At 38.5% G+C, this 27212-nt stretch overlaps 1 long non-coding RNA gene across 1 annotated transcript in view; it reads left to right on the top strand.

The window, feature by feature from the left end:
• The first annotated feature begins 936 nt into the window (after positions 1-936).
• The window catches only part of LOC131812722 (uncharacterized), an 857580-nt gene continuing 831304 nt past the window's right edge, over positions 937-27212 (top strand). Inside the window, exon 1 of the long non-coding RNA XR_009346451.1 lies at positions 937-2024. This is a non-coding gene — a long non-coding RNA (uncharacterized LOC131812722). The remainder of the gene's footprint in view (positions 2025-27212) is intronic.

Consider the following 27212-nt stretch of genomic DNA (forward strand, 5'->3'; position numbering starts at 1 on the left):
CTGCACTGTCTTTCCTGCAAAGCCCGCCGCCTTTCAACTTGAACTGGACTCCGGGAGCCCGTCTAGAGCCCCGGTTCCACAGAGCAATCTGAATGGAGTCCTTGGCTGAGCGACGCGACCGGCGCGGGAGCAGAAGAACGTCGCTCGGTCTCCACGCTGCGCAACTTTGTGTTTTCTTCCGGCAGGTCCCAAGCTGCAGAGATTCTCCAAGCCCCGAATGAAAAAACCCACAGCAGTTCTCAGCCTTGCCAGCCCTTGTGCAGGCAGAGTAACGCTCTGCTGGTGTCGCGACCTTCCAGAGCACAAACGCGAACCGTGGTTTTTAAAAAACCAGAGGGTAAAAGTTTACTTTCGGGGAGCAGTTCCACAAGCCCAGGCCGGGTAAGACAAACTCCCGCTAGGAGTCTCCTTCGCCTGGCGCAGTGAACGAGCTTGGGGCGCTTCTGAGAGAGGAGTCTCTCCGGCTTGGGGCTCCCCAGCTGGGCTGCACCCAGGGATCCCTCCTGGTTCTCAGGGGAGGAGAAAGCAGTTGGGACAGGAATTAGAACTAGACCTGGACAGCTCTTAAGGTGCAAAACCTTGGAAATGGCTGCTAAAGGGGCTGAGTCTCCAGACTCCTAATCCCCTCCCCTTTCTCCAGCGGAGCCTTACACCTGCTACCGTCCAGTCTACAATATAAGCGTAGATAGTAAATTAGCACAGTTCCAAAACCCAGGCATCACAAATCCCCAGGCAGCTCCTTTTTTAAGAACCTACTTGAATTTCAGGGGGGAAATGTTACGTGGGCGAGTGGGCAGGAAAAGGGGGATGAGAGGGGGTTGTGGTTTCCAGGAAAAGATGTACAGGCTCCTCTATTCGAAGGACCTCGGGGAGCCCTTCGGCTCCCTAGCTAGTTGCTGCAGCCACTTCAAAGCTCCACGATAGAAGGGGCGGAGGTGGCTCCGGAGGGTGGAGATGGGGGTTAATCTTTAGTCCCGAGACCTCACGCAGGGTCCCCGGAGAGTAACTGGCCTCCGGGAAAGAGGCAGGGGGCCGAGATGCCAGGGAGGGCAAGGACCCGAGAGGCGGCCGAACTGACTTGAGGGCTAGCAGTGAAGAACTGCCCGCCGGCACCAATCTGCTAACTAGTGAGGAGTGACCGAGTCTTCCTGTCTTCTGCATCCTGGGAGGCCCGGTCCCTCTCCGCACCTCCGGACTTCCCGCTCGCCAGTGGCCTGGGGCTTGCCGGCGCGGGGCTGGGCGTGCGTGTGTTGCTGTGCGCGCGCGCAGGGGTCTGTGTGTGTGTGTGTGTGTGCGCAGCCCACGAGCCGAGCCCGGCCGCCGGGACCCAGCCGCCCGCTGCCTGCCTGGCGTCCCTCCTCCCGGCAGCCGCCTCCTCGCAGCCTTCTCACCTGGCGCTGCCGCCGGCCGCCCGCCCAGCCCTGCTTCCGCCGCCACTGCCTCCCCTCAAAGTTTCCTCAGAACAGACACCTTCGCCAAAGGCTGCCCAGGGAGATGGATTTCTGAAGCTGTGCTTTGGAGTGGCTCTTCTTCCAGCACCTCTTAGCCTTGTCCCCACCTAAATCCGAGCAGAAGGTAGAAGATTTTCCAAAACCACGGGAGGAAAGGGGGAGGGGTTTTTTATCAAGAGGAAGAGAGGAGCGGCTACAACTGAGAATAGGATCTTCTTCCCTGCCTGATGCCGGCAGCGGACTGACTGATGGGCCTGTAGGGTTAAAGAAGAAAATTAAATAAAATTAAAAATTAAATAGAAAAAAAGAAAATAGAAAGCCAAGTTGACCGAGCAGGGGCTGGGAGGCTTCGGGATGCCGGGAAGGTTGTCCCCGTCTCCGTTTCCACGGGCGTGAAGATTTAGAGGTGCCTCCAGTGCGAGGGCTTTTAAACCGCCATCACCCCCTGATCCCTTTGGAAGGAAAAGCCGGTGCGGAGCTGAGGCAGGGGGGTGTCGAGGAAAAGCCTGGACTTGTGTGCAACGCGTACTTGGCTTCGGATTTTAAGCACATGAACGAGAACAGCGTCTCAAGGTAAGAGGCAGCACAACCGCTGCCGGGAAGAAGAATAACTTAAAATAGATGTTGGGGCTGGGGTGTGGGGTAAAGCTAAGTTAGGATGATCTCTCCGGGCGTCACCACGAGATTGCTCAGCCCGCGCGCATGGCGTGGAGCGGACAAGTCCGGGAGTAGCCCGTGCCACGGTGCCCAGGTGGGAGGCAGCAACCGAAGGGAGTGTTCTGATGTCCTGACCTCACACTTTCTGGAACCTATTGGAAATAGCTGTCGAGCTGGGGCGTATGTCCGGGCTGATTTATAGCGTGGATTCGTGTGTGTATGTTTCTGGCGAGATTTTTGTTTGTTTTTTAAATTTTTAACCCCGCTAGCACCGCAGACCCTTCCCCTCGTTGCTACAGATCGCTGTGGGCGTCGGCGCAGGGCGCTAGGACGCGGAGGCAGGTGAGCCTGGCGCAGGTGGGCAAGTGGGGGCGGCGGCATCCGGCCGGCGGATTGCCGGGCACGCGAAGCCCACGCCGCCGCCTGGCTGGCTTCGTGCAGCGGGCGTCGGAGCCCTGGCGCCGCGGGTCTGCTGCGGTTCCCTTCGCCTCCGCTAGAGGCTCCCAGCGGGCGCCGCGGAGCGGGTGGGTTTGGGGGTGCGGGGAGGCGGAGGGGCGAGCGCGGGGAGCGAGCGTGCCCGTGGGGTGGCGGAGCGGGCGCGGCAGGGGGAGGCGAGCCCGGCTTGGGCGGGGGATGTGAGCCGGAGTCCCGGTGCGCCTCCTGGCTGAGCGCAGAGCTGCGGGGGACGCGGGTCCGAATCTAGGCTGAGCTCGGTAAAGCTGTGCCCCGAGTCGGAGCCACTTCGGGAATGAGATCCTGGCCCGCACCCTGAGGGCAGTCCCGGGAGGTAATGTCCTCTTTCTCCACTCTCGGCCTGCCGTTCTCCGTCCCTCCCCAGCCAAACACCCAAGGTGGGAGGGAGTGGAAGGTGCGGGTTTGTAGGGTCCATATCTAAAGGTGCCTTTCAGTCTTGCTCCGTGGAGCTCCGTGGAATGTGTCTTCGAACTAACCTGTAATTTCATCCTCCTCCCCTGAATATTTGCCTGCTTTAAGGGAAGTTTTCTGCCGAGAGTGTCGGGTGACTGGTTTTGGGGGCCGGGCTGCTCCGAGGTGAGCGAGGGGACCCGCTGTGCTCCCCTGAGCCGCAGTGGACTAGAGTGCGCGACTCCAGGATTGGGGTGTGGTGAAGAAAAGAGTACCACACCCTCTTCTTTTCCTCCCCTGTCCTTTTCACCTGGTGATGAGGTCTCACCATCTAGCTTTTACTGATTTCTTTCGCCAAGGGATTGGCTCTGAACTCAAGAGCAAAGCGGCTGAAAGACTTGGAGGGAGAGAGATAAGAATGAGAGGGAAGTCATGGCCAGAACATCAGGGGAGGAGGGAGGGTGAAGTTAAGCTTGTGTGTGGGGTTGGGGGTGACGGGAGCTAGGAAATAGCCTTGGAGTTCAAGATTTTTTGATGAAGTCTGATTCATTTCATATTCCACACTCTCTTTGATAGAATCCTTGCTCAAGCCACCAACAAAAATCATTTCTGCTAGATATTGCTGTGGGCACGGTGGGCACAGAATACGTTTGATGATTGTGTCTAGGCCACAAGAAAAAAAAGAGTGGGTATTGTGTGTACTTGGCGTGATGACACCGTGTCTGTCAGGCAGTAGGAAATGTATGTCATTTTCATTGTGCTGTGTTGTGTTTGTGCATACCATATGTGGTTATTTCACACTCAGTAATGCAATTTCAGCCTTCTGAAGGTGGCTCTTAACAAACATGACTTGTGATATTAAACCTCCTGCAGAATAATAGTGAAGGAAGCCAGAAAATATGATGGGGCATGGAGTATCCCAGGAATATTGGATAAAAGCTGAGATCCAGCATTTGTGAAATATTGGGCCACATACTGAAAGTGCAAAATATGTTTTTCAGAGAGGAAGCAGTGGTTAGCATTTTGAAAGAAGGCGATGTGCTTTAGTTACTACCATCATCATCCTGTAGCTTGCATTACTTCCAATACGGTGAGAGTGTGAGGCAGAAAAAAAAAATGAAGCACTTCCTGCTGAAAACTAAAATGTTTTGTGAGATACTGTCAGGTATTTCACCCTAAAAATTTAAATGGAATGGGCTGCCTATTGACGACGACTGAAGTGGTTTGGTTATCATGTATGTGTGGGACCTCTATTTTTGATCAAGGTAAATATGTGAGTTAATATTATATAATAAGTATAATTTAGTGGAAATGGAAGAAGGCCAATTTTTTCATTCCAGAATAACATAGCATGATCTCAAGGAAAATTTATATAAAGTTTGTCATTAGATGTATTACATTGGATAGAGCTCTGTACAGGAGACAAGAATAAATACCTTCTTGAAATCTCAAAAATGATGGCTTATGTTCTTAAAATAAACTGTTTTAGGAATTTCATTTTGTGACAAAATAATAGTTATTAACCTCAATATACTTATGTGTATGCATAGACACAAATTATTTTTTTGTTGAATTGAATTAACCAAGACAAATACATAAGAAGGGCTCAGTTTTCATTCTGAAAGACACCTCTGAAGCCAGAGGAAGATCTACTAGTATTAGCAGTCTGCATATAAGATGCATAAAAAAACGTTGTATTCCTTGACAGTTAATGGAATCAAACTAGTGAGGCTGGTTTGTAAGCTCAAATTTGGTTTTAGGACCCTAAAGATTTTTTTTTTCTCTCTAATAAATGTGATTTTAAGAGACCAAACATTGAAATGTTCCCTGGATGCCATGGACCTGAAAACTGTTTTGAGTCCTTTGAAACTTCATGTCAAGAATAAGAAGTGATAGGACGTTATCACAAATTAATTGGCTTGATGCTTCAATTAAAAACTGATTATTATCTGGCTCTGGTTAGTCATTATGGTTGGTTTCATTTGGTTTCTAGATATTCTGTGAAAGGACTCTAGGTGGAAATGTTTTCCTGTAGTACAAAGAGAGGAGGTCACTATAAGCAAAGAAAAAAAAAAAAAACAAAAGAAAGAAAAGGCTTGCTAGTTACTGATTCTCCAGTTTGGTTGCATTTTATCTAAAAGCAGGATGCAAGCTTATAAAAAAAAAGTTTTCTGAATTTACATGAATGTTTTGCTGTCTGTTATAACCCTCAACCTATGCATAGTACACCATTTATAATTCTGATAAGGAACTGTGTCACCAAGCCTTCTCCCTTTATGGTTTAGGGGCTATTTCAGTGTAAAGAACTTTATGCATTATCTAAACAGAAAAGATCTTATTTCCTGAAAGAAAATCAGTTGATCTTAAGAGAAAATGAAAGGAGCATAGGAGAGAGAGGTTAAATAGGAGGCAAAGGTTTACTCTAACTGCATGTATCTCTTTCTTCTTTCAGCACCTTTTAAAAATTAAAAAAAAAATTCCTATTTCCTTCCTTCCTTCTTTCCTCCCTCCTTCCCTTCCCCCTTCCTTTTCTTTCTCCGTCCCCTCCCTTCTTTCTTTCATTGTATCATTTTCTCTCTTTCTTTTGGTTAAATAGTTCCTTCAGAAAATTGTCCCTGCCAATTTATAGTAATTTTACAATGATCAGTCCATAATTTATTTTTAAATGGGAGATAATTTTATAATACTGACTGTTCGGTTTAGTTTTAAATTATATAGAAGAAGCCTGCGAGAATGTGGGGTTGATTCTTTAGGGAATCCAAGTCATCAGCTGATGGTTATCTCTTACTTGTGGGTGCTTCTTATGTCTGGTTGCAGCTCCTTGTTCCTCCACAAACATGGCTAGTAGTCACTGGAGGTACATGGACCGCCTGGCAGTATGGTGCGTTGTGCTTGCCGTGACTTATTTCCACGTAGCTAATACTTTCTTCATGTGCATGATGGCCAATGTAACCGTCTGAAATGTTCATATTAAGCAAATAGTTGAGTTATACTTGTCAATGTATACCTGCTAAGAAATTAGTAATCCATTTTAGGAAACCCTTAACTCCATCTAAGTCTTTAGTAAATGTAACTATTTTTTAAAGTTGCTAGCTTCTTTTTAAATGTCCTCAAAGAGAAAATCTAGTGTCCAAAAATCTCCCAGGAGAAACTAATTCAGTGCCACCAGGAGGCAGCATGAAAAAGTAGAAAAATCATTGGATTTGGTTTTAGAAGACCTGAATTCTTCTTCTCTCTTACCACTAATTGAGTCACTTTTGAAAAGCTCTCTTCCTTTTCTAAGGCTCAGTGTGGAATTCTGTAAAATGGGGAAAATTAATGTCTACACACTTTCTTCTTATGCTTAAAACTTGACCACACATAGCTTTAAAGCTTTAAAAAAATAAAAATATAAAAACAACAACCAAAAACCCCTCCAAGTTCCAAGTCAATATCAGACATTGAAACACTTAATAGAAAGTTACATGAAATATATTTAAAGAATATCTGTAAAACTTTCATAATGAAGCATAGATTTTGAAATTACTTTGATGAGACTTGTTGTTGTTTTTTCCCCAGGGGTGAGGGGCTATTAACAAGTGTCATAAACGAAAAGCTTAAATTAATATGTGTATATGTGAGATGATTTTCTCAAAGTTATTAATATGGCACAAATTATGTGATGCTTACTATGAGAGACATAAAAGTCAATCTGAGCATTTGAGCTGTTTTTTAAAGCACTATGACAATAAAGAAAGAAAAAAGAAGAATAAATATTTTTGAATAATAAAATTTAAATGGACTTCCCTCCACTCCCCCCCCTTTTTTTTTCTTTTTTCTTTTTCTTTTTTTAACAAGAGAGAGAACACAAGCAGGAGGAGGGGGAGGGAGAGGGAGAAGCAGGCTCCATTGGAGCAAGAAGTCTGATGTGGGGCTTGATCCCAGAACTCTGGGATCATGACAGACACTTAACATTTGAGCCACCCAGGTGCCGCCCTCCCCTTTTAAAAGCATTCTACATTTTTCTTTTTGTGTATACTGAATGGAATGCCAGTAACAATTGTCATTGATTTCATTATTGTCAGGTCAGTTACCCATTTTATATAAACACTTTAAAAATATTTGGCTTTGAAATATTGATTCAGTAGTTTAATTTGTGAAGTTGGACAGAAAACTAGCACAATTTCTTAGTTTTCACAATGGGATTTTCTCAGGAATGCTGATAGTCCATTTGTCCTATTTTATTAAATGTTAATTTTATTATGTATAGGTTATTTTCATCAGGTGAATTAGTAGTAAATGATAGATATTACATGACTCATTGATTTGAATAAAAATTTAAAAGCCCCATTGAAATAATTATGTGCTCTTTTGATAAAGTATGAGGCCTGCTAGAATTTGAGACTAGAATAAATTTTGTTGCTTTTTAAAATGTATTCACTGGTTAATATTAAGAACAGCTTATCTTTACTGGTTGCAAGGATAAGACAGATACTATCCTCCCCTAGAATTTTAGTTTCATATTTTTTCAAATAATATTAGTAAAACTAAATGTAAACCTAAGAGGCTAGCCTAAAATAAATGACAAGTTTTTGTTGCAGATATAATAGAACATAATACCAAATTATTGATAAAAGAACAATTATTGTTTTTACAGAACTCTTAACAAATTTCAGTGTAACAGAAATATATGCAAAAATCTAAGATTCCCAGCACATTTCAGTTTCTAGGTATAGCACTAGAGAGTTTTTGAAATGGATTCTAAATTGGACTGCATAAGAGGATTTTGTGTCTTCATACAATCTCATTCTATTATAATGTAACTATGGTTAGCTGCAAGATATCTATCTAGTAGCCAGCATGAAGGGAAATAATTAGCATAAAAACTGTATTGCTCCTGGTGTACCAGGGGAGCCAACAACAGTACCTTGTGATAAATGTTGATTTTTGAAACGGTGGGCTTCATTTGTCAAAGGTAAAGAGCCTGTATCTTCTCAACTATTTTTTATCAGGCTTTTCTTTATTTTCTCTCTTTCCCCTCTCTCTTTCTCTATAAATATACCCTGTATACTATACTGTTCTATAATATATAAATATACTGTGCTTTTATATGTTCTGTTATATATAACATAGTATATGCATATTATATATTGTAATATATTATGTATTAGTATTTTATTTTATTTTATTTTTTAAGACTTTATTTATTCATTAGAGCAAGAGAGCACAAGCAGGGAGAGCAGCAGGCAGAGGGAGAGGGAGAGGTAGGCTCCCTGGGATCACGACCTGAGCCCAAGGCAGATGCCTAACCGACTGAGTCATCCAGGTATCCCCAACCACCTCTTCTTGTTGGCACTTTCCCCAGTGGTACTGCCATGTACTTCAAGCCTCTATGCTAAGGCCAAGGCTCCTTCTGTCATCCTGTCCATGCACCTGGTGGCCCTGATCATTCTTTGCCCCTCCAAACCTCCAAAGCAGAAGTTTCAGTACTCAGTGCTCTTCATGGACAGTGCTCTCCAACCTTCTATCTTAAATCCCCCAAAGAGAGCAGTTCTTTGTTCTTCTCTGTGTTCAGAAGGCAGAGAGAGCATGATCTGCTGGTGGTGGGGCCACCCGACACATTTTTGCCTCCACCTTTGCTCTCCTGCCTGGCCTGACTGTTAAAGAACATTGGGAAGCTCTTGGCTTGTATGGTCAGGACCCTGGGATCATGACCTGAGCCAAAGGCAGACACTTAACCTATTGAGCCACCCAAGTGCCCAGTATTTTAGATATATTAGATAACATAGTCTATTATAGACCATAATATAGATATAGAATATTATATATATTCTAATATGTATTATATATAATATATGTATTATAGATAGATTGATTGTTGATCGATAGATCTCCTGCTAAAAACAGTTCATGGTTCTTATATAGGTATGTCCTTAAATGTCACCCATTGGCTAAGCCTATGTTTATGGATTGCAAATGGTTTTCTTTATGGTTTTCCTTTAATTTCACTGCAGGTAATGAAAAGCCCTACCTTTGGCCTTGGCTAGTTAAATTCACATCAGTTAACACTCAAATATTTATTGATTTAAAGTGGTTTCCTGTATGATATTCAGGATTTAATGATGTATATAATTGTCCTTTGTTCTTAAGAATCTTGTGATCTTGTTAAAGAGAAGGCAAAAAGTGGACGATAAGCTAACAAAGAATAGTCTATCAACTGATTCAGAAAATTCTTGCTATGTATCTATTGTTCACAAGAACACATAGAATAACAATACAAGAGTTGTATAACCAGGCAATTCAGGGTAGCTTAAGGTGAGAGTGGCCTGGGGAGAACTCATAATGAGGGGAGGGAATTGATCTGAGGAATAAGTAATAAATATGTAACTTTAGTGGTAATTGATGCAATGCAAATTTATACAATAGTGAGATAATCTTGGTGATAAGTTGGAACAAAGATGTAAACAATGATAGATTTCTTGTGTTGGAAATGGACTGGGAGAATAGACACTCATATGTATCATTGAGATATTGTAAACTGGTCAACACTTTTGGAGTGAAATGTAAATAATAATTATTTAATATTATTAAATTATTATTTAATATAAATGTAGTACTATATTATTAAATATTATTCAATATCTATTATATTGCAAATGTTCAAAATAATTGGCTTCATCGTTCCTCTTCAAGTTGATCTTCAGGAGAATTCTCTTACAAATCTTACAAAGATCCGTTACATATACACAAGAAAAATATATAACCAAAATAGCTACCTATGTTTTAAAGAATTGTATTTGTAGTCAAGACCATCCTATACCAAATCAAATGATGAGTGGATAAATAAAAATGATATATTGAATATTGAATAATAGTCAATAAAATGGAATGTAATACTTATGTATGCTCTACCATGAGTAACTACTCAAAAGTTATGTTAAATGAAAGAAACCATACACAAAAGACCACATATTGTATACAAATGTATACATTATACAAAATGTACAGAAACGCAAATTTACAGACTTCAGAATTAGATTAGTGTTTGTCAAGCACTGGGAGTGGGAATGATAAGTGACTACAAATAGGTACAAGACACAAGGAATCTTTTGGGGTGAGCCAACTCTTCCATAATTGGATTGTGGTGATGGTGATGGTTGTACAGATTTGTATATTTACTAAACATCATTGGATTGTTTATATGAAATGAGAACATTTTATGGTAAATAAATTACATCTTTTTTTTTTAAAGATTTTATTTATTTGTTTGACAGAGAGAAAGATGAGTGAGGTGACCTCACTAATAAAATCTCTGAACATTTAAGAAAGAAATAATACTAAATCTACACAATCTCTTCTAGGAAAGTGTAGAGAAGGAAGCACTTCCCATTGTTTCCTATGACATCAGCATTGCCCTGATACCAATACCTTGAAAATGCATTATAAAAAAACACAAAGGTACAGACCAATATTCTTCATGAACATAATGTAAACAGTATTAATAAAAGTTTAGCAAATATAAATCCACAGTACATAAAAAAATAATATGTCATGACCAAGTTGAGTTCATCCCAAAAATGCAGTGACAGTTAAATGTTAGAAAATCAATCTATACATAGTTCACCATATTAACAGAGTAAAAAAGAAAAACTATATGTGATCATCTCATTAGATACAACAAAAATATTTGAGAAAATCCAACATTAATTCTTGATAAAAACTGTTAGCAAATATTCTAGGTATATTAGAGAGCTTCCTCAGCTTGATCTAGAACATCTGCAATAAGCCTATAGCTGATATATTTAATGGTGAAAGACCCGGGCACTTGACTAGCACAGTTGATTGAGTGTCTGACTCTTGGTTTTGGCTCAGGTCATGATCTCAGGGTCAGGGGATGGAGACTCACCTGGGGCTCTGTGCTCAGTGTGAGGTCTGCTTAGGATTCTCTCCCCCATTCCCCTCTGATCCCCCTCTTCTATAAAAATTTAAAAATCTTTTGAAAAACTGGTGAAAGACCCACTGCTTTTCTTGTAATCTGAGAAGCAAGGCAAAAATGTCTGTTCTCATCATTTCTACTTGATGTTATATTGGAATTTCTAACCAATCAAGTCAAGAAAGGACTCAAAAAGGCAGACAAATTGCAAAGAAAGAAGCAAGCCATGCTTAAACACTTATTTACTGAATAACTGAAAATAAAACAAAACAAAAACCTCCAGGCATTCCATGGGAATATCATTAAATAAACTTTGGAATACTCATACAATGAATTCTGTGTTGCTGATTTAGTGAGAAAATAAATGGAGTGTTGAGGTTCTTTAAATAGCATCATAATAAAATCTCCAGTAAAGATTAAGAACAATGTAGGGGTTCCTGGGTGGCTCAGTCATTCCGCACTTGGGCTCAGGTCATGATCCCAGTGTCCTGGGATGGAACCCTGTGTCTGGGGTTCCCTGTTCCCTGCTTGGCAGGAAGCCTGCTTCTCCCTCCCCCACACCCCTGCTTGTGTTCCTTTTCTCACTGTGACTATCTGTCAAATAAATAAATAAAATCTAAAAAAAAAAAAAAAAGAATGTAGTTGTAGAATAATACTTAGTCTATGGTAGATTGATTGATATATTGAACAACTATTTATTATATACCTTTGATGTGTTAAAAACTGGGATTTATATTATCTGTGGGAAGGGGCAGATTATAATCCTTCCCTTTGAGAGATTTACAGGCTAATATAGGAAGGAACTCATATGAAACTGAAACAAAAGGAATATGTAATGAGAAATTGTGTTACAGGCATAAAAGTAACGAAGTAGAATGGCATACATTTACCTATGAGGGTTAGGAGAGGGATGGGAAGATACTTCTAAGGGTATCTTGTACCTAGTGAGCATTCAATAGAGAACTTTGTAATAAACTAACTCAAATCATTCTTCTTTCCTACTCACTTTATTTCCTTTCTATCCAGTAACTTGCCAATCCACTGTTTAAGAAAGAACATACATACTCTATTTTCCTATCACACTAACTTCTCTTGTATTGTTACACGAATCTCTCACTTGGAATAATTTTCGTATCATCATCAATATTCGTTGAGCACCTACTGTAAATAAATGCATTATCTTAAATGCTATGGATTCGTAGTTCCTTAAAGCATATGCTATTCTTTTAGTTAATATAATTGATGCCTCTTTCTTCATATGTAATTTTAAATATATTTTTTTCTGATTAGGAAAGTAAAATACTCACATCATAAAAAGATTCAGTGTTACAGAAATAATGTAATTTACAAAATGAAATTGATTCCTGGGGTTCCCTTTTGCAAAATAAGATACTGTGTTGCACAAGAAATGAGAGAAGAGTGAAACTCAGTCCTGTTGGTTAAGGAGCAAGAGGACTAAGTAGTCAGGGACCAGAAAATGTTTGAAAAGATAGATATCAAATGGGAATTTTAAAAATACAGTGTTGTACCTTGTTCAATGGCACTCTTTTCTATGATCTCAAACTCTTCAGCAAACTTAAAAGAGTCTTAGTAACATTGATATAATTGGATCCCTAGTACAGGAAGACAACAGAGCTTATTTTTATGTCAGAGCTGGGGCAACAATGAATGTAAAAGAGCCAGCCCGTGTAGGTTAAGAAAATACTAGCAGGTACACACATCACAGACGCTCCTTCCTTGCATCTTTCCTGTGAGGGGACTTAACCATCTAATCCATTTACCTGTCCATGTCTTGGAAACCTGCTTTTCAACATTATCTCCTCCAGGTAATTGTCTAACATATCTTTAAGCATTAGAGCCTGTAACATATTGTTTTGTGTTTCTGTACATGGCTTGAATTGACATTGTTTTATTATTTTCCATAAAAACTCATTCAACACAGCTAAACTAGATAGATGGCACTCTGTTAGCCCTTTCTTTGCTAAAGACTTTTTGACTGAGATACAGAAGAGCATTCTAGAACATATTCATATGGTAATGATCTTATTTTGTACATGCCAAAATTAAGAAGAAAGCATTTATAGTTGGTTCCGTATTCTGGAATCTTGCAGGGTTCTACAAAAACTTTCAACAAAAATGTAGTATGTCTTTGGCAGAGAAACTAAAATCAACATAAAAAATGAATTATTTTGTCATTCATTATAATTGAAAATATGTGTGAATGATGCTGATAAAATCAATGTGAAATATGAAATGAATTCTGCATGTTATTATAGGTGTATCTGTAGCTTAGCAAAATACTTTGATCTGACTGACTGTTGAGTAGAGGTACACTGGATAACTGTCCTGTTGCACCTGGAGCTTCTGCTCCTGTTTGTCCATCTATAGGAGCACCTACTGTGGACTTTATAGAGAGAGGGATGTGGGGAACAAAGCTCAAAAAAGAAGGTTCAATGATTATATTAATGTAAAGTTCAAGGGAGGGTATACAGCTTGATTCAATAGAAATTAATGATTTAAAATTATAGCTTTAGAATATGGATTATAATCAGATGTTTTATCACTAGTAAAGGTAGAAAAACATGGAGAAGTTATTTGCATTTGGGGGAATAATCACCCATCTTCCCATTTAGCTGTCTTTGTGGGAGAAGAAAGAATATAGAGATATCAAGTGTACTAATTGCTTTATAAGAATAAAGTGCTAATGAATCTAATTAATAATTCATACTAAGTTCTGAGATGTTGGAAACAGTATTTAAATGTAAAATAATCTAGTACTTACTGATAAAACTGTTTAATTTTTCATATATGTGTGGCTTTGCACATTGGGAACCCCCCACCTAAAGTAGGCTTTTCTGGAATATCCAGAAAGGCTCCTATGCATCCTTTGAAAACTAGCCTAATGTCATATTCTCAATAAACTCTTCCAGAAGCCCCAGACAAAATGCAATCTTTCTACTTTTACAAGCTTTTATTAGTGTGTTTTTAAAAGTACATTATTCCTTTTTTTCTCTGTTCTATGTATCTTTCCCAAACCTGTGGTAAAAATTATATGTTACTTGTCAGTTTTTTTTTTTAATAATTCAGAATATAGTCAGTTTTTATTAATTTTTTAGAATGAATTGAAATGTGATTTTTAGAACATTATGGACAGTTTTAAATTATATTCCAAATCATCATAATACTATTCCCAATTGGTAAATGAGAGGTAGTATACAATGGTTAAAAGTTTAAAGATCTGGGGGCGCCTGGATGGCTCAGTTGGTTAAGCTTCTGCCATCAGCTCAGGTCATGATCTCAGGGTCCTGGGACCAAGCCCCACATCGGGGGCTCTGCTCAGCAGGGAGCCTGCTTCCCCCTCTCTCTCTGCCTGCCTCTCTGCTTACTTGTGATCTCTTTCTCTCTGTGTCAAATAAATAAATAAAATCTTAAAAAAAAAAAAGTTTTAAAGATTTGATTTCAAATCCTGATTCTGCCATTGCCTGTGCATTGTTGGACCTCAAGCAATCTCTTAATCTCATGAAGTATTAATTTCCTAATGTAAAAGAGGTATAATAAGTCTTTTCTGCCCTGTATACCTTATGTGGATGATATAGTGTTAAAATAAATAATGAGTGAAAATGAACTTGTATACTCAGTACCTATATACAAATAAAGTCATTCTTGAATTAAATATATATTTAAAAGCCACTAGTAAGGTCAGGAACACGGCAGGGATGTCCATTATCACCACTGCTATTCAACATCGTACTAGAGGTCCTAGCCTCAGCAATCAGACAACAAAAGGAAATTAAAGGCATCCAAATCGGCAAAGAAGAAGTCAAATTATCACTCTTCGCAGATGATATGATACTATATGTGGAAAACCCAAAAGACTCCACTCCAAAACTGCTAGAACTTATACAGGAATTCAGTAAAGTGTCAGGATATAAAATCAATGCACAGAAATCAGTTGCATTTCTCTACACCAACAGCAAGATAGAAGAAAGAGATATTAAGGAGTCATTCCCATTTACAATTGCATCCAAAACCATAAGATACCTAGGAATAAACCTAACCAAAGAGACACAGAATCTAGACTCAGAAAACTATAAAGTACTCATGAAAGAAATTGAGGAAGACACAAAGAAATGGAAAAATGTTCCATGCTCCTGGATTGGAAGAATAAATATTGTGAAAATGTCTATGCTACCTAAAGCAATCTACACATTTAATGCAATTCCTATCAAAGTACCATCCATCTTTTTCAAAGAAATGGAATAAATAATGCTAAAATTTATATGGAACCAGAAAAGACCTCGAATAGCCAAAGGGATATTGAAAAAGAAAGCCAATGTTGGTGGCATCACAATTCCGGACTTCAAGCTCTATTACAAAGCTGTCATCATCAAGACAGCATGGTACTGGCACAAAAACAGATACATAGATCAATGGAACAGAATAGAGAGCCCAGAAATAGACCCTCAAATCTATGGTCAACTAATCTTCGACAAAGCAGGAAAGAATGTCCAATGGAAAAAAGACAGCCTTTTCAATAAATGGTGCTGGGAAAATTGGACAGCCACATGCAGAAAAATGAAATTGGACCATTTCCTTACACCACACACAAAAATAGACTCAAAATGGATGAAGGACCTCAATGTACGAAAGGAATCCATCAAAATCCTTGAGGAGAACACGGGCAGCAACCTCTTCGACCTCTGCCGCAGCAACATCTTCCTAGGAACAACGCCAAAGGCAAGGGAAGCAAGGGAAAAAATGAACTACTGGGATTTCATCAAGATCAAAAGCTTTTGCACAGCAAAGGAAACAGTTAACAAAATCAAAAGACAACTGACAGAATGGGAGAAGATATTTGCAAACGACATATCAGATAAAGGACTAGTGTCCAGAATCTATAAAGAACTTAGCAAACTCAACACCCAAAGAACAAATAATCCAATCAAGAAATGGGCAGAGGACATGAACAGACATTTCTGCAAAGAAGACATCCAGATGGCGAACAGACACATGAAAAAGTGCTCCATATCACTCGGCATCAGGGAAATACAAATCAAAACCACAATGAGATATCACCTCACACCAGTCAGAATGGCTAAAATCAACAAGTCAGGAAATGACAGATGCTGGCGAGGATGCGGAGAAAGGGGAACCCTCCTACACTGTTGGTGGGAATGCAAGCTGGTGCAGCCACTCTGGAAAACAGCATGGAGGTTCCTCAAAATGTTGAAAATAGAACTGCCCTATGACCCAGCAATTGCACTATTGGGTATTTACCCTAAAGATACAAATGTAGTGATCCAAAGGGGCACATGCACCCGAATGTTTATAGCAGCAATGTCCACAATAGCCAAACTATGGAAAGAACCTAGATGTCCATCAACAGATGAATGGATCAAGAAGATGTGGTATATATACACAATGGAATACTATGCAGCCATCAAAAGAAATGAAATCTTGCCATTTGTGACAACATGGATGGAACTAGAGCGTATCATGCTTAGCGAAATAAGTCAAGCAGAGAAAGACAACTATCATATGATCTCCCTGATATGAGGAAGTGGTGATGCAACATGGAGGCTTAAGTGGGTAGAAGAAGAATAAATGAAACAAGATGGGATTGGGAGGGAGACAAACCATAAGTGACTCTTAATCTCACAAAACAAACTGAGGGTTGCCGGGGGGAGGGGGTTTGGGAGAAGGGGTTGGGATTATGGACATTGGGGAGGGCATGTGATTTGGTGAGTGCTGTGAAGTGTGTAAACCTGGTGATTCACAGACCTGTACCCCTGGGGATAAAAATATATGTTTATAAAAAATAAAAAAATTTAAAAAAAAATAAAAAAATAAATGTGCTATTAAAAAATAAAAAATAAAAAAATAAAAGCCACTAGTAAAATAATCTCAAATGCAATAATGTTTATCACTTTTAGAAACAAAATTGAGGATTTATACAGAAAAGCAAAACCAAAATGAATCAACTCAAAATTTATTTCTATTGGATAAATAATTTCATCACATTTTCATATTGTAACAGTTTTATCTAATAGATTATGAAGCAAAGGTATCAATACAGATCAGACAATTACAGTTTGAACACTGGTTACCCAGATGGGTCACTTGAGAACGTTCACGTGGTCTTTTACACTTAGGTGAAAGACTGTTGAAAAAACTCTTGGCACCAATTAAGCACTTGTATCCTATCTTCTCCTATTTTCTTATTTGATACTTTCTAGATCATTGACAGAAAAATTCAAAGAGCAAATACTTATTGATTTAATAGTAGTTTTCTTCTGGGAAATCCACTATTAATGTGTTGTGATAGTATAAGGGGTTATTGCTCTATGCCTAAATCTAGTTTGTTGGAAATAAATTATGTTTTTTGTCTCTGCCCAGCATTCCTATCTGGCCAATGATACAGAGTCTAATTGAATTTTCTGCCATTCATTTTGCTGTGATGGAGTATTTTCCTAGGTATTTTTGACTGAAGTCAGTTTCTCATAGCATTTTTAGTTTTAATTTTGGTTTCATGTTTCTGAGAAAAACTCTAGGGTAGATTAGCCTGATTTCTAAACTTTTCCCCCCCATTTCTGTAATAGCTTTTTATCTTCATGCTTTTCAGATTGTATTGGTTATATGTGATATTTTGTCTCTGACTTTCTAAAGGCATTTTGATCGTTTTGTTTTTATTTGGATTCACTTTAAAGTGTGTTTTTTTTTTTAACTTATATTCTTTTTGACCTTACCATTCATTGAAGATGCATTCACCTAGCACAAAGTTCTCCCCCCCCACTCATGTTCCTTTTTTAAGTGAATGAGTGTTTATCCCTTTTGCCTTTACTACTCTCCATATAAACCTCCTCAGTGAGGCAAATCCTTTTCTTGCTCTTGCATACAATCTCAGGTCTCATGCCTTATTTATTTACTATTAGAAAGTAGAATGTTCTGTGATCAGTTCTAACTACATTAATAATTTTATTTCTGTTACAACCTATTTATTTAATAAGGAAATCCTGAACAAACAGACAAAAAAACAAACAAAAAACAAAAGCGAGACTCTTAAATACAGAGAACAAACTACTGGTTGCCAGAGGAGATGTGGGTAGGGGGATGGGCAAAATAGATAAAGGGGATTAAGAGGTACAGACTTAAATAAGTCTCAGAGGTAAGTAAGATAAGTCAGTCTCAGAGACGAAAAGTACAGCATCTCGATTATAGCCAATAATATAATAGCATTCTATGGTGACAGATGGTGACAACACTTATTGTGGTCAGCACTGAGTAATGTAAAAATTTGCCAAATCAATATGTTATACACCAGAAACTAACATATCATTGTATCCTAGTTATACTTCAAAAATCAGCACATTGCATACCATAAAATAATCATGTTGTGAAATGTAAATATATATAATATTTATTTGTCAATTACACCTCAATAAAGCTGAAAAAAAGTTGGTTATTTAAAAAAAAAAAAAGGAATCCTAAATTCTTTTAGTGATAAAAGTTTTTCCCTACCTTAGCCGAGGCTAGCTTTCTGTTGGCCATTTGTCATGGGGAAAAGGGGAAAATGGTTAGCTTCTCCTGTGTTTCCCTAGCTGACTCTCACATTTTCTGTCTTGTTTCAAGTAGGCTGCCTCTGGCTGCTATAGGGTTGAATCTCCGAAAAGTAGAAGAGGTGAAGGTGAGGTCTGATTTATTTGATGTCAATGTAACTTTCAATAAGCTTCCTTAGGGGTTGGTGGACTCCTTGTTTTACCTTAGGGTGGTGTGGTAGAGAGTAATGTTACTCATGAAAAGTTTCTGTGCCTCCTGAGCACATGGTAGGATTGAACTTCCTGGCTTTCTGTGGTTAGGTGAGGCCATCTGGCCAAAGAGTTGTGAACAGGAAGTGACAAGTGTCATTGATAGGCTAAGCCTGTGTGAAAGACTCCAGAGATTTTTTTTTTCCTTCTGACACTGCAGTCAGGAACTTTAGAGAATGGTGGCTGTTCTGTCAACCTAAACTACTAAAGCTTTAATGAAAAGAGCCAAGCCAGTGTCTGCCCACCTCTGACACAACAACCAGCATGAGCAAGAAACTAATCGTCATGATTTTAAAAGCTACTGAAATTACTGGGTTGTTTGTTATCATAACATAGCCCAACCTTTGAAAACAGAAAGATATGTGGCTTTCTCAGAGGGAATGGGACTATTTGGCTACATTTTCTGTGACACAAGAAAAGCATTTCCTTCTGGCCAGATGCATACTATTTCTCTCCTAGTTCCCGGAAATCTCAAAATCCATTTCTTCTATTGGAATGACTCTATCCCTCTATGTCTTCCCTTTGAAATGTCTCTAAACAAGGTTTTTCTTCAAAGTTGCTCACCTCTGGTCTTCTGGAAACAAATACATAATCTTGTACTTCCTGGGAAAGTGTAGCTAGCACGTCTCTCTAGTTTGCCAGTTTGGGAGCATAACCTTTCATTTTTCATTCAGCTTAAGAATGGTTTAAAAAAATACAAGATGACACAAACAATGCTCTAATAATCCTCTGGAACATACCCCACAGTAATGGTCTTAAAACACTATTCTAAGATACATATCAGACATTAACTGTTGCCTCCCTCAGGCATCAATGTATCTATTTCAAACTTTTGAAGTGGTTTTCTTGAAGCTTCTTCAAGGTTTGAGGTGAGGAGATGGTGGTGGTATTTACTGCACATCAACAACTCAAAAAAAAAAAAAAAAAGTTTCTTCTATTTTGTTTCCAACCTTTTTGACCACTTAAACTTCAAGGGACATTGACCCACAAAATTGTCTTTTGAGAGTTTCCTTTGCAAGTTCAACATAGATAACCTAGCACTTCCATTAAAAACACGAGGGTACTTGTCAACTATTATATGTATTTTGGTTTTTGGATCTAACTGAAACCCACATAGAAAATGTCTGATTTTACATCCTGCCTAAGATCGCTGTTGAAGGGTATGTTCCAGAAGATTGTTAGAATGTGGTATGTGTTCTTCGATATTTTTAAACTATTCATAAATTGAATTAAAAATACATTTGCCTGCAACTGCAGAGTCATGGCATCCCTGAATCACAAAATGATTTATGGGGAGCTCTGGCAAGTTATTTTTTGGTTGCTAAAATCAATATGAAGCTATGCATAAATAGTATAAATTCACTCACTGGTCATTAAAGCTATTTGGTGTTTCTGCAAGTGTTGCTAAGTGGAATTTACTGAAGAGACTTAAGCAAAATGTATTTATTCTTGCCATTTTAGGAGAACCTGTACTAAAACTTCTGCTGTCAGTCACTGCCCATTTATTCTAAAAGATTGTTCTGGCTAAAACAGTTAGTGAATCAATCTTTGAGACTGATTACTTGTATTATAAGTAATATGCAACACTCTTGAGTTTGAGGAGGGAGAGACTATGGTACTCTACAAATGCATAATATATATTATACATTAATAACATTATCCAGAGCTCACTATAAAATTTTAAACTTAATGAAACCATGAAAGGATGCTGCATTATGCTACCCTGAAATGAAATATTCAATCATTTTAGTTAGCAAACCTCAAATAAGCAAAAATCCTAGAGTATAAGTGCCATTATAATTTTGTATTATTTTATCTATTATTATTTGTGTTATCTTCTGAGTCACAGTCTTTCATGTGGCAAATATATTAGCATACTTTAAAGATCTAAACCAAATTGATGAAAAGAAGTAGAAATTTTCATACAAAATAATGTTAGACTGTTGCCTCTTTGGGGATGATCTGATTAACAGCTGATGTGTTTGAGTAGTAAGATTTGGGGTAGATCAAGAAAGGAACATTTTCATACACTAGTCAAGGCTGGGTTATTGTATAGCTGATAATTATACAGTTTTAAGTTTCTGTTTTAAAAAGAATGGTAACAATTTAAACTATACATTTCGGAGCACCAGTTGTTTCTTTGCAATGTTTGTAGGGTGCAACAGATTTTATGCACAGCTGATTTAACGTTAGAACTGGACATGGGCATCATCTGGCAACCTTAAGAAAATTCCATCACTTCAGTTTACAGTCTAAGCTTTTGGGGCATCTATTTATTTATTTATTTTAAAGATTTTGTGTATTTATTTGAGTGAGAGAGAGAGAGAAGGAACTCAAGCAGTGGGGAGGGGCAGAAGAAAAGGGACAAGCTTACACCTTGTTGAACACAGAACCTGACAAAGAGCTTGATTCCAGGACTCAGAGATCAGGACCCCAAGATCATGACCTGAGGGGAAATCAAGAAAGGGAAGCTTAACTGACTCAGTCACCCAGGAGCGCCCAGACATTTATTTGAACCGCTTAAGTGAGGTTAAATGGATTTAGAGGCAGGAAAATTTAAAAAAAAAAAAAAAAAGGAAGAAAGAAAGGTATTTGTATTACCAATTGCAACTGAGTATGCCTCACAGCTCCTGGTAGTAGGAAAAAGATAAATTACCCAACCTGGAATAATAATGAGCAAATGTGTAAAAAGTTACATTGTAATAGCCAATGACCACATCTATTGGCCCTGAAGTATTTTCTATGTGGTATCTTCTTTCAACGTCTTTTCTGCCCCAGCTCAGGAAATTTGGCATTTGTTTTCTGCCATTTAGAAAATTTTCCGCATATTAGGCATTAGACCTCAATTACCTGTCTATATTTTCATAGCCTTTATATTGCTTTTTAATTAGTTAATTTGGGTTAATCTTTTATCTTAAATTAGACCATGGGCTTCTTTCGGGCAAAGACATTATAGATTTCTTTTGCATTAGTGTGCTAGAGTCCTAGCACACTTAAGAGTATATTCAATCTTTATTTAATACCTGGGAAAGATTTTCTATGAATATAATGGTGGCATTAAGGATACTCTTCCATCATAGCAACAGTTTTCCAAAGTGATGAGAGGAAACTGTGACTTTTTATTTGTTAATTTGAGTATCTCTTTATACCTTAAAAAACCTCAAATTATATATATGTTAAATATACTCTCTGAAGATGATGAAATTCTGAAGAATTGAAAGAATACTATGATACTGTAGACACCTCCTTAAACATAAGAAATGTAACAGGAAGGAAGTTGCTATCAGTCAAAGAAGTATATTGTAAGAACGAGGGAAAAATAGTGGAGAATCAAGTTTTTATGAAATTAGGTAGGTGGAAACTGTATGTAATTTACTGCTAGACAACATTTCCTTGATTGGAAGGAGTTAGCCACAAGATGCACAAAAGTCCCAAATATAGTTTGACAACTCAGTACCATTTATGTGTGTGTGTGTGTGTGTGTTGTAGGGGGTCGTTAGGTCCATTAAGAGGAATAGATTGAACCACAATATATCCTGAAGGTACAAAGTATCAGCTGCCTTCCCCAGTGTTTCTTAACTGGGTTTTCTCATCTAAACTGGAGCATAATTGAAATGATTTGTGAGATTTTATTTTCTAAAATCTCCCAAGGATAGTGGGTAACTAGTACCATGCTGGATGCAGAGAAGAGGAGTTAACTTATTACATACAATAATGGCTTAGGACATTAGAGCCTTACCTAGGTGTAAATTATTGTTGAGGTGAGGATATCTGCAGCATCAGGAGATGTTCAACTTATGATTTTATGGCAGGGAGCTGCAAAGAAATGGATGTTCTGTTGAATATTTGCCTGAATATTGGTATATTTAATATACCAATATATTACTGACTGAATCTTGGTATATTTAATACCATAGAATGTATTGGGATCAGATTTAGCTATTTTGATAGTGATTGAAGTTTAATATGAGCAAAGTATTTTTCTCATGTCAAACTTTATAAATATTTCAGCACTGCCCTTAACAGATTTTCCTAAATAGTAATTAAGTGAAGATTAAAGTTTACTAATTAATTAAATAATTTTGCTATTATTTTTCTAGTTTTTTAAAAAAATATTGTATTTATTTATTTGAGAGTGGCAGAGACAGTGAGTGAGCATGAGCAGGAAAGAGGGGAAGAAGCAGACTCCCCACTGAGCAGGGCTCAATCCCAGGACCGAACCCCACCCCCCACCACATCATGACCAGAGCCAGAGATAGACGCTCAACCCACTGAACCACCCAGGTGCCCTAGATTATTTTGTTTTAATAGATAAACTTTTCCTAAGCTTTCCCTTAACCTTCTGAGTTATTTAAGCCTGGTGTAATTGCTGTAGTTATTGGTGATAATCACCTTAATGTGGACATTAATCCAGAGATAAACTCACTTTTCTTTGACTAAATCCAAACGTGAGCACTCAGTAAAAAAAAAAAAAAAAAAAAAAAAAAAAAAAAAACACCTCTGAATAATGTACTAAAAAGTTCTAAATACCCTGGAACAATTGAATATCCTTAGCCAAAATATGAACTTTGAGCTAAAACTAACACCTTTACAAAAGTTAACACAAATGGAATAGCTGACTTACATGTAAAACATGTAACTATGTAACTTAAAACAACAAAAACAACAACAAACATGAGAAAAATCTTCAAACTTAGAGCTTGGCAAAGAGTTCTTAGATTTGAAACCAAAGGTACAATCCATAAATTTAAAAAAAAATTGATCTGTTGGATTTTACCAAAATTAAAGTCTTTTGCTGTGCCAAAGCCCATCTGATGGACGAAAAAGGAAGTGAGAGACTAGAAGAAAGTATTTGCAAGGCATAGATATGACAAAGGACTAATATCTAGAATATATAAAGAATTCTCAAAGCTAAACAGTAGCAATACAAATAATCCAATTAGAAAATGAAAAAAAGATAGGAAGGAATATTTCACCAAGTATCTATAATATTGGAAACACACATGAAAAGATGTTCAACATCATTAGCCATTAGGGATATGAGAATATAAAACTCAATGAAGTATTGGTACAAAACCATCAGACTATGTGAGATAATGTGAAAGACTGGTAAGGAGGCAGAGAAACTGGATCGCTCATACTTTGCTGGTGGGAATGTAAAGTAGTGTAGTTAATCTTGAAGACAGTTGGGCATTTTCTTAAAAATGAAACATGTCTCTATTTTACCATTCAGAAATTGCATTCTTGGACATTTATCACAGAGAAATGAAAACATATTCATACAAAAATTAGCACACACATGGTCATAGCAATTTTATCCATGATAACCTGAAACTGAAAATAATCAGGTGTTCTTCAGTAGGTGGAATTTTAAACTGTGGTATTTATAACATGGAGTGCAGTTCAGTAATAAAAATGATCTGGAGATATAAGTAACAATTAATATGAATCTTCAGGGAATTACACTGAATCAAAACTGCCACTTTCAAAGGGTTATATATGCCTCCATTTATAAAATATTTTTAAAATGACAACCTTATAGCAATGGAAAACAAATTAGTGGTTGCCAGGTTTGGAGGTGGGTTGGAGGTGAGTGTGGTTACAAAAAGACAGCAGAGCATTCTCTGTGGTATTGGAGATGTTCTGAATGTGGATTGTCGTGGTAGATACATGAGCTTACTCATGGTATGACATTGTATAGAACTGAAAATCTATACATAATTCAAAAATAAGTGAAAGGAATACTGGGAAAATTTGAAGATTAGCAGTGGATGGTTTCAATGTCAGTATCCTCAATGATACTGTACTGTAGTTTTGTTACATGTTCTATGGAGGAAATATGAATAAAGGATGTACAGAATTGCTCAGGAGCGATTTGAGGTTTCAGAAGAGTCACTCACATCTTATAATCTTTTGTGTTGCAAAACCACTCAGGGACTTCTTGCCACCTTGTGATGAGAGCTGATTTGGTGTGGGGGAGGTTAATATTGGGAAAATTTGGTACTTTCATTCCTTGAAGAATGTAGAAACTGTTGCCTGATATCTTTCCATGAAAAAGTTAAAGACCAAAGTCTGACTGAAGCTGACTGGGATACAGAGTAAAGAGAAAGCTGCAGTGAAATTAGGTTGTACTTCTTCCATCGAGGATGGGAGGGAGATCCTGGTGCTGGTGGATACAGAGGGCACTGGATACCCAAGATGAGTCAATACCAGCATGAGAGGACCCCATAATAAGTCTGTATGCAGTGGACCATGGCAGTGGGGTGGGATGGAGCATAAACAGTCAGCTGTAGAGCCATGGCTCATCCCAGTGAATATTTGCAAAGGAAGGTCGTCAGCAAACTTTGGAGTGAGTTATGGTGGAGAGTTAACTTCAGAGTCCCACAGAAGCTCTCCTTGAAAGAAGGAGCCAACATTCATTTGGGGGATCTGCTATATCCTTATTGAATATGACCTTTACAACCTTTTCCTTCTTGTTCACTTGCCCATCTCTCCAGCGTAGGAAAGGCCAAAGACAATACAGTGAGAGGCAAAGGAAGAGTGAAAGAATAAGACAGAGAAAGTAGGAGGATGTGAGCTTTCCCCTCAACACCCTCCTCTTCCCAGCCCTATGCAGATTTCTAAGACTGTGACAGATGTGCACTAGGGGAGAAAAAAAAAAGCAGCTTTAAAGTGAATTACAAAATGAAATTTGTACATAAGAATTACACTGGTAATCAATACCTCAAAGGATCCAGAAAGTTTTAGAATTGGCCCAAGATATTTTTCAAGGACAGGAGGTTTGAAAAACAAATGAAGACAGAGCAAAACTGTTTCCTTCTTTGTACTCAACTGAAAATAGCCTATTCAATAAAGTGGTATAGATGCACATATATATATATATATAGATACACATTTTAAAAATATTATTGTCTTGATATTAAAGAAAGACAAGAAGTTTACATAATAAAATATTAATGATAGTTATGTCTGGGTGATGTTATTCAAGCTAATTTGTATTTAATTATTTAATCTCATGTATATTTTCCAAATTTTTTGCAATAATAACGTACTACTTTTATAATTAGAAGAGTGTTATTTTAAAATAATGTTGAAAGCATTTTGGAAAATAATTTCAGGGGCAGGTGACTATATCCCTGCATCTGGCACTTTTTAAGTATTTGAATTTTTTGCTGGTTGGCCAGTGAAAGGGTCCATGGAAAAAAGGATGAAACCGATACAAAGTGAAGGTCAAGCAAAGCTTTATTTCACGCCAAGCATTGAGAATCAAACTGACCGGCCAGGGCTGTCTCTTGCAAAGAAGCGACCCCTCCCAGTCTCACAGACTAACTTTTATAGAGCAAAGGCCTTGTGGTTGAGCCTGGCCACACACAGGTGGCCAATTGAATTACAATTCACCCTATAGTAGCTATTTGAACTAGCCTATCACTCTGGTCAGAATTGGTGCCCAAAAGGCAGGGCCCACATTTTTGGGTGGTTAGGGAGGTGCTTTCCTGATTGGATGTCTCCACCTGGCTTGGCTCATCCTTGGTGGGTAGGGAGGTAATATGTGCGCTTTCACTGATTGGATGTTTCCACTTGGCCAGACACGTCCTTGTAGATGGGCTCCATTATCTCTGCCCAGCCTGACATGTCCTGGTATCTGTGCTTCGTTATTGGGGGCTATTTGGCCGTATTTCACCAGTTGTGTGTCTAAGCGCTTTCCTTTTGGGGGAAGGGGCAGGTTCAATCTAAGTTTACTGCATAAACAACAAAATGGCTCACTCTGGCTAAGTAGGCCCTTACAGCCAGACTTCCTGGATTTGAGAAATCTATATCTGGGAATAACAGTAATTTTTTTTCATCTATAATTGAAAGTTCAGTTAAATGATTGTTAATGTGTTTTTTTTTTTTTCAGCCCTGTCATCCTTCCATATTTTTTCCAAATGAATAACTTGTTCATTATCCTTAGAATGTGGCAGTGCTATTCTAGGTAATGGGATTATAACAAAATAAGAATCCCTTTCCTCAAGCAACACAATCCCGAAGATGAGATAACAGAGAATTACAAATCTTTGTGGTCAGTGCAACAACAGGGGCACCTACAAGGTGTTGTAAATCACAAAGGAGTAGCATCTCTTCCACAACAGGGAGGCAGGAAGGCTATCTTAAAGAGTTGATGTTTGAGCTGAGTCTTGAAAGTCAACAAGCCAGGCAGAACAGAAGTGGAGCAGCAGAGCATGTCAGGCAGTGGAAACAGGGGAGGAAGATCCTGGAAACTGAGAGGCTGTGTTACATTTTGGTTCACACTGAGAGTGAAGGGATAGAATGTCGACAAGGGAGGTGGGTGGAATGATCTGATTTGAGGTGGGATGGTAAGCAGGCTGTCGGGGCAGGAACCAGATTCTCAGTACCCAGGGAGCCTGGAGGAAGGACCAGTCAATTCCAAGACAGTCAGAGCATTCTAGCTGAGACTGGCTGAAGTCCTAAACAAAGGCAGCGGTAGAGGGGTAAGAAAGAGATGTATTGGGGTGTTTGGATGCG

This window comes from Mustela lutreola, chromosome 12 (genome assembly GCF_030435805.1).
Source record: "Mustela lutreola isolate mMusLut2 chromosome 12, mMusLut2.pri, whole genome shotgun sequence".
NCBI lineage: Eukaryota > Metazoa > Chordata > Mammalia > Carnivora > Mustelidae > Mustela > Mustela lutreola.